Here is a 15,366-nt window from a genome sequence, read left to right as displayed (position 1 = left end):
CCGTAAGTCCCCTCCATCCACATCTCCAGGGGCGATCTCGAGGAGCCAAACCAAAACCAGATGGACTTATTGGGCCTAAAGATAACAAATAGTGCCTGAGTTCCTGTCAGTTAGAGACCACCAGAGCTAAGAAGCTGAGCGGGGAAAAAAAGCTTACTGACATGTCTACTTCTTTGTCCTGCTGTATAAAATATTATCAATATCGACATGTATTGTAATACAGTGTATCAGGATGTAAAAGAAAATGTGCTGCTACAGTCGGTTTGTTTGGTCTGGGCTGGGCTGGGGATGGTGGCTGTATAGTTTGGGTGTGTGTGTAAAGAGGGGGTTGCATTCACAGACCAGGTGCCATCTTGGCTTTGGGAAGGTAGGCTGTCAGCAGTGACCTGAATCTCTGGGTGGCATGCTCTCCAGTTTGTTAGTCGATACACCTACCGCCCACACACATTAAGTAAGAAAGGACAGAGAGAGAAAAAAGAGCGGGGTGACCCCAGAACTCCTCACAGCCTCCCTGCAGATTGACTAAGAAAGTGTCCTTTGTAACAGGAGTTTCCTGTATGTAATTAAAAAATATTGGGCCCTGCTCAGAAGGGAGGAGACGGGGTCGGGGTTGTAGGAGGCTATGTGAAGGGTAAGATTCCCTGCTCCACTCTTCGTTTCATGTAAGAGCCCCGGAGCTGGCCCTGACGTTTGTCCAAACAAGAGGCGCTCTCTCTCTCTCTCACTCCAAGGAGGTCCGGAGAGAGGACCAGCCAGTTCTCAGGGCCTGGGGGCAGGTGGTTCTGATTTTCGAGTGGGGAGCAAACAGACCACGTTTATGTTCAGTTAATGGCAGTACACGTGTCGTCACGTCCAGCGGTGGGAACATGCTGGGTGAGTGATCTGTTTTTAACACCGCTGAGGTTTGCCACCAATAAGAACACAATGTCCAATTATCCCTTGATGGGATAAGTAGTAGTAAGTAGTCATCTTAAACCTGGATATCACCGATAACGTCCAGTGTTTATGAAAGGATCTTTTTTCTTCCTTATGATGTTAAATTAAAGCAAGACTGTGGAAAAAGCTTCTCATCTTAGGAATGAAAAGTTGAATTCATTCACACTCACGCTTAATTCAATACACTGACGGGCAAATTCACCATAGCACTGCACAGCTTTGCAGCAAAAATAAACCGTGCAATTCTCAAAGCACCCGCAAAGGGTGAAATGCACCCTTAACTGTGTTGCCAAGTAAATAGGGTATTGGTGCTCCTGTGCCACTTGCACACATCAAAAAATGGTCATATGCATACATGCATGGTGCAAGATTGGCCCCTTTGTATGCAAGCCTCATTGCAAAGACAGTTCACAAGAGTTGACACTAATGCCTTGAAATTATATGTATACTTTGACACATGGATACTTGTAATCAGTGCAAAATGTTTGCACTCTAATATAATATATTAGCGCTATATCTTTTATAAACTGGACCATAAGATGGAGTAAAATTGCGGTTGCTATCTGTGGTTGCAACCTATTCTTTGTGAATTTGCTCCTCAGTGTTTTTCCAGGCCACAGTGTCTGGTAATCAGTAACTTCTTGGTGCTAATGTTAGCTAATGTTTTAGCATTTACCATTATCCTTCGATTGTGGCACAGTTAGGCAGAAGCTAACTTACCTACAATAACAATGTGTCAGTGTGAAAGGGGTTGCTCATAGTGATAAACCAACAGAGTTATTGCCCGAACCTGCTGCCCCCCTTTGCTCTATGGAGCTTTATCGCAAGTTTCAGCGCATTGCTTAGCTGTCAAACATGCAAGTTTACTATTTTGGTTCACTGTCACCGCACATAGTTGTTTTCAGCCACACAGACATCTGTTTTTGGTGAAAAACCCGCAACAACCCACTGCACACCACTTGCTGATACAGTTAGCAGCCAGCTACTGACCATATGCTATGTTCCATTTATCTCTTAAGCCACAGGTCGGAGCAGGGAATGATATCGGAAACCAAGATGTTAGCAATATCAGGTTAGACACTAGCCCTTTTTTGATAGGAATTGTGCAAATTTGCAAGAAAGCCCAATCAGTCTTTTTTCAGCATTGGCAGTATAAAAACAAAATCGGGGAGTGCAGCAAAATGCCGCCTGCCTACTTTTGTTTATACAGAATGCGCCTTTTTCGGGGCAATGGGGGGCGTGAGCAAGTAACAAAACGTGTAGCTCAGCGTGTGACGTAAACAGTGACGTGGGAGGGAAGCCGCGATTCCCACGATTCTCTCGTAAGTCGGCCCGTCCTTCACCGTCATCTGACAGTTAATGGCCTCTTCGTTTGCGAGGACAAGGAGGGCGCGCAATTCCTTGTCTCCTCAGTTGCTCATCTTTACAGTGTCTGTCAGGTTTGTGTTTCCCTCTTGCTACTAGCTGCTCGCTAATTCCTGCTATCTGCTGTTTCCTGTTTATCCACCGCCAGTGGCTTGCACGTGCGGCGTCATCAACAGCTCCTCCCACAAGTCTTCAACAGCACGGGATGGGCTGTTGGCCAATATGTCTACCCTACGAGGCGGAAAATTGGGCACCTCGGATCATCTAGCCAATCCAGCTCTGTGTGTCTAAACGTTCGCAGCTTGCCGGCAAAATGGCCCAACATTCGCAGAAAATCTAGCAGTGTAAAAGGGGCTATTGTTAGCAATAGCATTAGGCTGTATATGGCCCATACAAACACTCTAGCAACATACCCACAGATAGAAGTTGGACTGGACTCTGTATACAACTGTTTTAATGAGACAGTAAGAAGATAGAAGAAGTGCTAATAAACAGTATATTACTACAGCTTTCACTAATGTTGATGCCTGGAGCAGCCATCTTGGATTTTGAGGTCGGGTGGGTGAGGCTCCTCTGACTTTGCGTGTCAGAGATCTGACTTCAGGGGGCTTTCCAACTGAAATCTCTGACTCAGAAATCCCGACTCTGGACTTACAAATGAAACACACCAATAGTGGAGCATTTAGCAATTAAAGAGCTAGATATTTTCCTCAGTAGTAGGTAGAGACCAAAAACAGACTCCAGTGAACGCTAATGTTGCTCTGTATGGAGGATGCTAAGTAGCTCATTTTCATATAAGAACTTAAGATGATAATATGTCAAGCTGTCTTTACAACTTGTTTCCACTGCGCCCAAGGGATAAAAAAATCTTTTTTTATTAGGGATTCTCAGTGTTTTTGTTGATCTTCTATGATGTGCAAGATGTCTAACTAGTTGTAGGAGCTTAAAAGAGAGATGTGCTTCATACTTTTGATCCTGCGATCCATTTTTTTCAGTAACAGTACAACATGACTTTTGAAATGAAAACAGCCACCTCCCACCCACACGCAGATTGATTTCCAGACGAGGGGGAAACACAGCAGCTTGCTGTGTCAGGTGTTTTCAGTCGGTGGTTTCAACACTGATCAAATGGCCACGCTGAAGCCTTTAATGATCTTGGAGGTTCCCTGCTGTTAGGTCATCTGCTTGGCTCCATATCACCTCCACGTTGGGCCCTACTGCTGGTCAGGCGGTCCCACAATGGGGCCCTTTCCATCAGCTTTGTATTTACTCGTCCCTCTGGCTCACCCCTCTGCCTGCACGGGGTCTCTGTTCAGTCTGCCAGCCCTGCTGAGAGGGCTCTGTGGGCCGAGAGAGCCATAATCCATCAGGCCTCTGTGTGTGTACGTGCTTAGCTCTTTTATGCTTTAGCTCTTGCTGAGGAGTCTTTGCTGAAGGAACTAAATGGAGCCAAGCGTCTTGTTCAAACAGACTGAAGGGGCATGTTCTCTGTCTGAGGTTAGTGTGTTAATACAAGCTTGTGTGCAGGCGTGGGCGTATAACATGCTGCTTGTGTGCATGTTTTATCACTTCAGACCTTTCCAGCCAGACGAATGAACTCTTCGCTGACCCCTTACCCATGTAAACATCTACTTATCCTGCCCACAACGTACCCCTGTCATGTTTTATTGGATCCCCCTTTATCTACTCACACCCGCCCACACATATGTTACAGCATTGCAAGTACGACGACATATATAAGCTTCATACGTATCCATACTGTACATCTCTCTGTTATGTTCTCCCATCCCACCCACAGCGTCTGTCCTCCCTCCCAGTGCATGGTGATCGATGAGCTGAGCTCCAGTCTCTCTGCAGCAAGGACTGCACTGAGGGGAAAAGACCCCTTAGCCCGTTCTCTGCCTGACTCCCAAAAACAGCTCCCATGGCCAACAAAAACACAGCACAAGGCATTCAAATGGCAACCCGTACGGCTGCTGCTATTGTAGTGTGAAATGTTTCCCACGATGGAGCCCGAGACGGGAGAGGAGGATTCGATGGATGACACAACCCTGAAACTGAGAGACAAGGGTCAGGCTGAGGTGATGCAGAAGATGTAATGATTTCTGTCAAGACAGTTCGCATCTTGTTAAAGTGCAGCTTGGTGAGAAAAATGAGTACTTTTGCAACACTGCATATTTCGAGAAACATGATACAACCACGGCAGCCAAATAACCTCATTTGTGTTATTGTCCAGCAACATTAACATCCATTTGGGTTTTGATCATGGGGGGGTTGGTAAACCTTAGGGGGAATTACTGATATCTGACCATATTTAAGCTAAAAATGCATCGCTGGTTTGTTCTTGGTTGGCATTTTTTTTTTTTGCCTTCATTTCAGGCCAGTCTGCTTTTAGACAGGGGAAACAGGAAAAGAGTCACAGTGCTGCGGTTCATTCTTCAGGCCATATTCACTTGACCACACAAAGAGCCCATTTTGAGGGAGACATTTTATGTGTTGTGCGGCGGGCAGCGCAGGAGAAAAAGATTTACTGTGTCTGTGTCTATTCAGGGGCGTTTTGGATGATGTTCATGCTCTTACTGGCAGAGGCTGCGGATTTATTGCACTTGGGAAATACTATCAGGTAGAAGCACTGTTGTATTTTAGCAGTTAAACCCACAAAACAGTTTTTAATACACAATTATCTCTACAACTTTAGAGCCATCCAGTGCCTTGATATTCTATCAGATGACTGAGTTTGCACAGTTGAGGCACAGATCTGGTGATAGCAACTTAGTATTATGGTCAGTGTCATAGTCACACATTTAAAAAGTTAAGAAAGGCCTTAAAAATGTGCTTTAAATGCAACATGACAGCAGGAAATATGTTTGACATGAAGATTTTGCTTGCTCACGATTTTAATACTCTACATCCTGGGTCTTAAACAGGGGGTCCACAACCCCTTGGGGGGTCGCCAAGTTATTGTTTGATAATTAAAGTTTTAATTTATGTTTTTTTTTTCTTAAAAAAAAATGTACGTACACATCACAGGAATCCAAGCTATTCATATTATTAGCAAAGATAAATTAGCCTATTCATGAAAACAAAAAAAACAACAATTTACAGTTCACAGCATGGATGATAGACTAACTGTCACCAATGAACCCTTGTGTAATCATGTGAGCTAGTTAATGCTAAATCACAGTGCAGCACATATCTATAATAGAGTGGAAAACTTTATGTAATATTATAACATACTGGCCAATTAGTTGTATTATATGTTAGTGTTAAGACAAAGGGTCCTTGGCCTAAAAAGACCCCTGCTTTACGTTAGTCACGTGTTAGTTTGTCACGTGTTTGGTAAAAGTATTAAGTGAAGCAAACAAACAAACAAACAAACAAAAACACCCAGTTACTGTATGTTACATGTAATTATAAAACATGTTTAGAACAGTCATCATTAAAAAGTAATATTTCATACAATCAGTCTGTTGATTAAATTGATATAAATTTGCTCTTACATTTTTGAAAACTTTAAAAACTTTAAATCTTTATCTTTTATCTTTCATTTTTAAATGTTAGATTTATTTATTAATATATTGTTTAAATCAAAAAGTAAGCAACTGACTTTTAGGCATTTTTTTTTAAACATATTTTGATATCGGATCATTATTTGAATCATTATAAAATGTCTGCATTCTTTTCACTTTTTTTCTCCAATTTAGTTTCAGTTAAGTAACCTTGGATTCATGCAATAAATATATGTAAATGCAGCAAATACTGTACAGTATAAAAAAAAGCGAATTCAATCTTAAATTTAAAGCAAAAAAGTCACAAGTAAAAGTTATGAATATCACTTCAAGCTTTCCTTCTTACCAATACATCTTATTTTTATTTTTATTGTATTGCACTTTGCTAGAGGCATAATGATACCCCATTAAAAGTGTAGACATACAGTAATAAGCCTCGGCTTCAGTCTATACCTTTTGGTCCTTACTTGATATGATCTACTGCAGATCTTTGTATTGTTTGTTAACATGTTTTTGAAGTGACCAAATAAAAAAATAAATAAAACAAACATTTACAACACTACTCAAAAAGAGTAGCATTTGGTAAGGATTAAGCACTGTTGCACTTTGTTTAATGGATTATGTATTATGGTTTTATGGTTTTGGACTTGTCATTTCTACAGTGCCTATGTATATATATCTTTTCTCAAGGCATGTGCAATACTTCATGTATCCTCTGTTTTTATTTTTTGTTGTATATATTTTCTATGTCTGTGGTGTACCACTGTACCATCATATTTGACGCTGTATTGCTTCACGTTGTTGGCAGCCCAGTGAAGCACTATTGCACAAGCAAAAAATGTCCCTCAGGGGACAATAAAGTATCTTTTGTTATCTTATCTTCACTTAAATAACATTTGCGTATGACAGTAAAATAAAAATGTCAGGATTCAGTTCTTTCAAAATAAATCACAGACGTATAAGAAAAATATGCATAGTCGTGATTGATGCATGTAGTTGTGTGTGTGTGTGGGCATGAAGGTTTGTGGAAGAGGAGGAAGTTGTACCACTGAGGTAGCACTCGGAGTGACTAACAATGGCCCACACATATCCTGTGGCTGTCAAAATCTTGAAGACCCTACACAAACACTTTGGAGTCAGGGCCCAAAGTTCCCCCTTTCCCTCAGTGTTCCAGGTTTTGTTTCAGTTTGACTTGAAAGCTGTCTTTCATTTTCTTTTGTTTTTCTGCTGAAAGGTGCATGGATTTTTTTTAGAAACTTGCTTTTTGTTGTTTTTTTCCCTGTCTTGGTTTAGACATCTGAACTAAAACAGTCGGGAACTTTCTATTCTTGGACACAAGTGACGATCGCTCATCGGGGAATAGAGGAATCTCAGCAGAATATAGTCCAGCGATAAATTTTAATGCAGCTCCCTTTAGAAAGCTCCAAGTTGGGTACCGCTTCCTTATTAAAAGTACACAAACACATTATTTGCCTGATCTTGGACCTTTCCGAGCCTCACCCCTTCCCTTTACGTGCTGTCTCAGCAGCCTCCCTCCCTCCTGTCTGAGAGGGAGAGGCCATCACAACCTGCAGGCCTGCAAAGCTCACATCAGTATGGGGAAAACACTGCTGATTGCCTCGAAGCGGGAACCCACTTTCCAAAAACTCAGCAGAAAATTAGTGCAGAGTGGCTCCATGTTGAGGCTAACACACAAACACCTGTATCCCCTCTTTCTCCAGCAGTCACTCCTAATCCCGTCTGGATGTCTGCCCCCAAAAAGTAGCTATCGAACACCTCATATGCATCGCTTCCAAAACAGAAACCAATATCCCCTTTACTCCCTCATCATTCCACAATGGCAGCCTTCTTGTAGAAAATACAATGTCCTGCCAGTGAGTGAACATTTTGAGAAAACCCTTCACTAGCTGCATGCACTGCTTGGCCAGTGCTGTTTGCTTTGATGAGTCGTTGACAGACTGACCTAAGCAGAACTCGTTTTACTGCCCAAAAATTGCCAGTGCTTTCTTACATTCACGAGAGCTTGCTGTCACTGAGTCCAACAATGCAAAGGGGACCACCCATGCAATAAATAGATGTCATGATGGTGCTCGCTGTGGCTGCCATTGTGGTAGACTGTAGTTCTGCGCAAAACACACACCACATTACTGCTGACGGGGGAAAGGAGAACAGTGCAGGCTCCAACCAGGAGAGGGCGACCGAAGCTCTGGAAAGAATCCCAGAACATTATTAGGCCAACATGACCTCCCTCCCGTTTTCTCAGAGTGTCAAAAATAACATCTCCCATTACATCCATGGCTATAGAGGAAATTTAAGTAGGATGGTATGAAAACCTCCTGCCAACGTGAGCAGAGACAAAATGTAATGGTAGAATCTGCAAGAAGAAGCTGCTCCAATTTGATGTCTGTGTAAGTGAGAGGTGCAACATCTCAACTTTTCTCTGCAGTCACAGTAAGATTTCTTTTTCATAATGGTTTTCATGGTTTTGGTTTTTCATGGAGGAGCCCTAGAAGAGGTCACCTGGCCACACAATGCAACAGCATCCCTATATATTTTGAATGTCAAGGCCTGGCCACATGTAATCATACCTTCACCCTCCTGCCCGGTCCACAGCATGAAAAAACTCCCCACCACTAAGCCACCGTCAGCACCACTCCCCCACCCACTCCAGCACGTCTCCCTGTTGTTCCCATGGTGAGGGCCGTCACCGGCCAATCCGGGGCGGCTGCCAGGACCTTGGTGGTCTGGAGTGTCTCCGAGGTGGCACGGCCGCAGGGCTGCAGAGAGTAAACAGGACACTGGGGGATGGAGGGATGGAGGAAGAGGGATAGAGGGATGAGAATGTGGAGTCAGCAGCCTCTCCGCCCTGCCTGGGGAAGAGGAAAGCCTGTAAAGCCTGCAGATTCAGAGCTCACACAAACAGTGGACCGCCCTGAGACTCAGCTTAGTGGATAAGGCTTTGGCCAGACAGAGGGGGTAGTCAAATAACTGCTGAATTAATTTTTCCTGAGAGCACAAACTTAACTTTTTCACCAGAAGCCAATTAATTAGATTATTTTATTAGAGCAAACTATTTTGGGTTTCAGCTGCAGAATTAGTTCGTTATGTTTTGTTTCACCTACCAAAGGTTCTGTTTGGACAGTGGTGGGATGTTACCAGGTACATTAACTGAAGTGTTGTACTTTGCTTTAAACTTGAGACTTTTACTCCACTACAACTCAGAAGAACATCCTACTTTGGACTACACTAGATTTATTTGACAGCTGTGGTTACTTCACAGATGAAGGTTTTACATACAAAACATCTGACGAGCTTACAAACTATAATATGTTGTTACACACACTAAACATCACTGTGTTAAATTGCAATGATGGGTTAACAACCCAGTACACGTGGAAGGAAAACTACCCCAGAGAACGGATGTTTTGACCCAGATTCAATGTTATTTTTTATAATACCACTGGGTTATTCAGCCAGTTTACCAAAATATGGTGGTGAGCTGTTGTAATCTACTGTAGCTCTTTTTAAAATTACATGTCACCATGTCTTACTGATGGTTAATGTGTGTCGTTCGCAGTTTTGAGTGTCCTCATATCCACATTGTTTTGTACAACTAGCAGTGACCAAGGGTGTAGATTTCATTGCACCCTGGGGATGTTTCATGGACCAATTTGTGCCTTTCCAATATCAATTTATAGCATAAATGTCTTTAATTTTATCAAAATAAAAGTCTGCGTCAAAATAACCATCCTAGTTTGTGTAAATAGCCCAACAGTAATATAACCTATACATAACTTAAGTTAAATCTGTATACAGTTAAGTATAAGAAATTGTTAAAATCATCTAATAATAATCTAATAATATGATATTTAATTCTGTAACAATCACACGGGGCAATTTTCTGCATACATTTTGTTAGTAACATTTGCAAAGCAGTTTTTACTTATAATGAAGTATTTTTGCAGTGTTGTTACTTAGACTTAAGTAAGGGATCTGACATCTTCCTCCATCACTGACAACTTAAAGTTGCAATTAAAAGTTTATTCATAAAGGCTGAGCTATCAAATAATTGGCAGCGGAAACTAAAAAGACATCAAAATGTCAGCCAAATCGAGGTTTAAGGATAATTCATAAAGAAGTGTGGAATTCACCGGTGCCCAAGTCTTAAGGGACCATGAAACGAGTAGCCAATATCCACATGTTATACACACCGCCTGTTTCCAATAATATTACCCTTGCGGGTGATGACAGGTTGAAAAGTGATTTACCTGAGCGGGCTTTTATTACAAATCTTTCTTGCACCATTCCCTCTGCTACTTAAGGAATCAGGCTCGCTTCATTGTGGAACTGAAACCCAGTACTAAATACCATAGATGGCTTCCAACTGTTTTTGACTCTCATGATAAAGATAGATGAGGTGAGATCGCACGGAGGATTTGCAACTGGCACCGTCACTGCAAAGTGATTTACTTTGTTTGTGGGCGAGATGGGAAGTTAAAGTTTGATTCTTGCAAACAAACTCCTTCGATGAAACGTCTCCGAAAGGTGCAAAACTAATAGAATCAACAGGAAAAGTGAAAAAGAAAACAGAGATCTGCAGCTGGCATTGTAGCTAACCATGACAGCAAACTGTGTCTTCTCAATTGAAATGTCCTCTGAGAAACAATTTTTTCCACCAGTGGCTTTTTCATTATTTTCTTTTAGAATCCACATCCAAAGCAGTGTACTTAGTCCGTGTTTTCATAGATTCAGAACCAGTCATCTGGGTTTTGTCTCCCTATTTAATGTGCCAAGGGGGAAGGCAAAGATGGAGGCTGTCCTACCAGGAAATATAGGTATCTAATAGATCTACTCCCCGCTCGTATTTTGACAGCAATGGCAGGTCTGGTGAACTAATGGCATACTTCTCTTTCTGCCAGGGGGGAGAAATACACCGCCGCAGGGGAAGCCACAATCCTAATAGGCAGCTGGAAAAAGAGAGGCAGACATAAACTACTGCACTGGCCTCTCTCAGAAGAAGAAGACTCTCCAAATAACGTACACTGAATTGGGACAGACTTTTATATGATTCATTTTATGTGAGAGGTTAAAACGGGGCAAAAAATCCACAGATAATCTGAATTCGATCGTATTTCACCGAGACATGTGCTTCCCCTTTCCTGGATTACTGAGGCATGTAATAAAACACACACTGTTTGAGTTGCTTCCTCTGAACCCTAGAGCCCCTAGAAATGGTGTCTAAGGTGATGTGAATGCTTATGAATTTCATATTTACGAAAGGGAGTGGAAATCTAAAGCAGGCAGGTAAAAAGACTCAAAGACTGATAGAAATTTTCTCATTGTTGACAAAGTTAGGAATTAATATTTGCATGAAAAGATTATTACATTATTGGAATACAGCTATGGTGTGCATTTTGTTGCAATTAAAATAAAAAAGAAGATTTTCTGAACTACTGTATATTCTGGGACAAAATCATGAACTGGATGCTGGGAATTTGAACAAGGAAGTAAAGGCTGAAAAGCTAAAAAAAAAAAAAGTCATCCGGCGTTGCTCATAGACGGCAGCAGTTTGCAAGAATAAAGGACATGAGTAATAAGATCTCCAGGGATCCTTTCTCTAAATTAAATCCTTTCACTTTTCAGAATTACATGAAACAGTCCATAGAGGGGACTTTAATAAACATAATGGAAGCAAGCATCATTAAAAACAGGATTCAGACAATTAATTTGATGAAACAAAGCCTTGGCAGAGGGCCAGAGGGGTGAGAGCATTGGAGGGGTGACTGCTAGGTGACTCAAAAAATACTAGGATTTGAAATACAGTCAAATTATTAACAGTCATAAATTACATTTTTTTTTAATTAAATAAAGCTTTAGGTCTTGATGTTAATAATTAGTTCAGGTGTCTCAGTTTTTAATAATTAATAGTCTCTGTAGCATTTAGGGAGGCAAGGGAGACACAAATAAATAAATAATAAAAAAAAAACCCCAGCTGTGTTTCATAAGAGAAAGACCAGAATTTAAAGCATGCTTGATTTGAGAGCCCATGAATTACTTTTCTCCAGTGTGTGTGTGTGTGTGTGTGTGTGTGTGTGTGGCCTTCATGCCGGCCTCTCGTGTGCTGGAGCGCAGAGCATGAAATGGCTCTAAATTGGCTGTGTTTGCCCTCGGAGGAGCGCTCTTTTGAGATCATATCCTAATCCCTCTGAGAGGCGGTCCACAGGGTCGCTGCTTATTCAATTAGTCCCAAGCCATGGCTCTAAACATGGTAGGGCAAGAAAGAGTGTGAGAAAGTGTGGAGATAGAGGATGGTGGTCTGTGTGCGTTATGTGGGAGGTGATGGCGTGGGGGCCACTGGTGGAGCCGTATCTGTTTATGTTGAATGTTTGGACACCCATTCTTTTATTGTGCAGGGTTAAAGAAGCAGGTATGATCTAAGACAAGTTCATGACAGGCTGAAAATACTTTCTGGTGTTAAAGTTGAGCCTAAGTGCAGATGAGGTCTCCGGCCAGAGGGTGGCGCCTATAAGACACGTCATGAGTAAGTGCTAATAACTTTGGGAGTTTGATAAAAGGGACACCAGATTCCAGGGGGGTCATGACTAAACCTGAAGCCCTAACCACACATCCTGAGGCAGCTGTTCGGTTACCTGAAGCTCGCTTGCACTGAATTTCCCTGCAAAGTCATCAAGTTCTTTCTTCTCTGTCAAACAAAGTGTGCACAATAAAAGCTGCATTATTAGTTTTCTCCCACACACTGGGCGAACTCCACATTTATTGCATTCATGGGGAAAGCTTGACAAAGGTAGCATTATTTTATGCAGCCTGTGGTGTCTGTGGTCAAATTCATGCTTTTGATAGACTGAAATTGTAGAATCAAGTAAGTTTGAATGAATGGAAAAAACCCAGTCAAAGACAAAACAAGTAATTTAAACATAATTACATTAAAGGCGTATCTTTAAATAGCAGAGGACTTTTATTTTGAAAAAAAAAAAGACATTTACACCATAATTTGTTGCAGAAAAGGCAAAAATTGGTGCAAAAAAAAAAAAAAAAAAAAAATCACTAGAATGCAGGAAATTAAGTGTTGGGCACTCAAAATGTATGGTGAAGGACCCCCAGCCCCAATGCTGATGCAATACATATACCCTTGTATATATTTTCCACAAACGATAATCAACCCTCCATGTGCATTAAAAGGAATTAACTAAAAGTGTATCTAAAGCCTTTGTGTGCAGTGACAACTCTAGGTAGCTGATCCGACAACATTAAATGTGTTGTTTTATGTAGACTGAAAATTATATAAATATAAAACAAATACAGTTGTTAAAATACACAAATGTGTAGCGAGCAGCCACTACAGAGGCTCCAAAAGAGGAAAGCTAGGTTCTTAGTGAGCTGCTGGCTGCGTTTGCGACAAAAGGATCTTGTCTTTATGCACAGTTTGAGTAATACTTTTCTAATTTTGGCCATCATTAAAAAAAAGTTAATAACATTTTATGTCAGTGCATGAGGCATCACCACATGTACAGTATTAAGCATACATGGTGTAAAACAATACGTAGTAATCCACTTCTGAAGTGGAAATAACAGTGAAAATTAGAATTACTGAAACTATGAGGGCTTAAATTGAACTATCAAGAGCTAAATGTGTAACCCAAACTACATATAGATAGATATTTGGGTGTGTTGAGTTTCATTATCATCTCAAAATAAGTGATTTACATAACCAGAATCACTTCATGTTTTAACTAATTGTCACTCAACTGAACACTCACTCTGCCGTAAAGCCTGTATCTCTGTAGTTAAGATGCTGTACAGAATATCAGCATGCATTTCACACAACGTACTGCCATGACTTATAAAAATGCATGAAGCATATTTGCCAGCTGAGGATACACTGGGTGCTGGGTGCTGGGTGGCAAGTTGGCGGATGAAATGAAGTGGAGTCACAGCTGAAACAGAAGCCACGATCAGTTGAAACAGCTGGTTGAAGCAGTTGAGAAAATGAACACCTGTGAGCCTTAATTCATTTTGTGTCATCAAACAACTGTAAAGACAAAACCTCTTGACAATTTGGGAAGAACCTCGGCCACAGAGATGCAAGTGTTAGGGGATTGTGGCCTTCTTCCTTCTTTAAAAAAGAAATCAGTACAGTCAAAAAGCTTTAAACTCTCATTTGCCTCTGCTTATGGGGTACACATGGAATAAAAAGTTGTGCATATGGCATCAGACGTCCAATATTAATTTATTTGTTTTTACTTGAGCAAACGTTAAAGAAAAGCATCTCATTCGGGGTAAAAATCTGAAAAACATTACATTAAATGTTCCTCTAAACGTATCTTATTCCTCGCTTCTGGATTCAATTTTCAGGGCACTGCCTTCTCCTTTGTCTGCAGGGAAAAAAGAGGAATATTTCTGTGTTACGGTGAGCTGATAGACAGTGACACTTAGACTAAACAAGGTGGAGGTGATGACAGGAGCTGTGGAATCCGAGCGTGGAGAGCTCACCCCTGCCAACACTGCTTGTCACTCTGGAGGTTTACTGGCTGTGACATTAGGTGCCACGTGGACCGCTACATTCACCTCAACCCGTCCCCTGACCATCACTGTGCTTGTAACTATCTGTATCAGTTTGCACCGCTTAATGCCGACCTTCAACCTGTACGCAAATTAACACTGCAGCACTGCATTTAATTTGGATTTTTACAGTTGAAATCAGATAATGATCATTACCCGCTCAGCACCAAAGAGTAATGAACTGGTGAACATGAAGCATTTAGCTGAAAAAGATGTATTTTTCTCGCAGGTTAGTGACCAAAGAGCTTAAAGGAGAGTGAATATTGGACTTAGATTCATCAGATGGCCAGAAAAATAACTTCAAATGCTAATGTTGCTTTGTGTTTTCAGACATCTATGCCATATCAACTTAAAGGAACACAAGATTCAGGTGGGATTTGCAACCAGCTGAAACTTCTCCTGGTTAGAATTCCTTCAGTGTTCATTGTTCGGGAGGTTTTATCGGGGCGCTGAATTATCCGCAGAAGTCTTCTTCCTCTCCAAAACAAACGCACCAGTAAAAACACAAAAAGAAGCAGTTTCACGTTACATATCAGTGTCTCTCTGATGCTGTTTGGCATGTCACAGACGGGCCGCTAGCCCAGCACCTGCGAATGTGCGCTCACCCTCTTCCTCTTATAACTTAAGGTCCAGACATTTTTTTTTTTTACCAGGAGCAGAATTATCCGCAGAGGTCTCCTCCTCTCCAAAACAAACGGACTCGGTCATCAGTGTTTTTCCAGTGCTCACCTCGTGGAAATGGCTGCTGAGTGGTGGCCGATGTGAAAAAGCAAAAAAAGTGCAATTGGCTCCATCTAGAGCCAGCGTTTGGTTTGTCAGCTCTGGGCTACTGTAGGAACATGGTGATGCAACATGGTGATCTCCTTGGACAAAGACCTGCTCCTTATGTAGATATGAAGGGCTCATTCTAAGGTCACAAAACCACAACAATTCTTATTTTTAGGTGATTATACACTAAAGAAAACAAACTTATTAT

This window comes from Epinephelus fuscoguttatus, linkage group LG15, assembly GCF_011397635.1.
Source record: "Epinephelus fuscoguttatus linkage group LG15, E.fuscoguttatus.final_Chr_v1".
NCBI lineage: Eukaryota > Metazoa > Chordata > Actinopteri > Perciformes > Serranidae > Epinephelus > Epinephelus fuscoguttatus.
Note: the sequence above shows the minus strand (reverse complement) of the source record.